Source organism: Sinocyclocheilus grahami, unplaced genomic scaffold, assembly GCF_001515645.1.
Source record: "Sinocyclocheilus grahami isolate Dianchi unplaced genomic scaffold, SAMN03320097.WGS_v1.1 scaffold176142.1, whole genome shotgun sequence".
Lineage (NCBI taxonomy): Eukaryota > Metazoa > Chordata > Actinopteri > Cypriniformes > Cyprinidae > Sinocyclocheilus > Sinocyclocheilus grahami.
This window is the reverse complement of record NW_015535466.1, coordinates 1-319: the sequence shown is the minus strand read 5'-3', so window position 1 is coordinate 319 and position 319 is coordinate 1. Positions and strand designations below refer to the sequence as shown.

The 319-nt window shown below is 37.0% G+C and overlaps 1 long non-coding RNA gene across 1 annotated transcript; it reads left to right on the top strand.

Annotated features, from left to right (window-relative positions):
• LOC107581252 (uncharacterized) lies at positions 1–319 on the top strand. The gene is made up of 3 exons (XR_001608822.1): positions 1–58; positions 131–190; positions 304–319. It is a non-coding gene; the product is annotated as an uncharacterized lncRNA (long non-coding RNA).

The following is a 319-nucleotide window of genomic DNA, read 5'->3' as shown; positions in this document are numbered from 1 at the left end:
TCTGACTGATGAACAGCTGATCAACGAGTTTCTGAGTGGCTCATACTGTCTGCATGGGGTGAGGATGGATGGATGTTTTTCTTCTATAATTATAGATCTTTAAGTTTAACATATGTTTGTTTCTGTCTAGGGCGTTGGATGGTGGAAGTATGAATTCTGTTACGGAAAGCATGTCCACCAGTATCATGAGGTAAGAGTTGTGAAGTCTTTGAATTCTTTAGAACATATAATAATTCCCAGTATAGTGTAAAGGTCTGGATTATATGATAGGTGTTAAATTGCATTTTGTGCATTTGGTTGAAGGATAAAGAACAAGGGA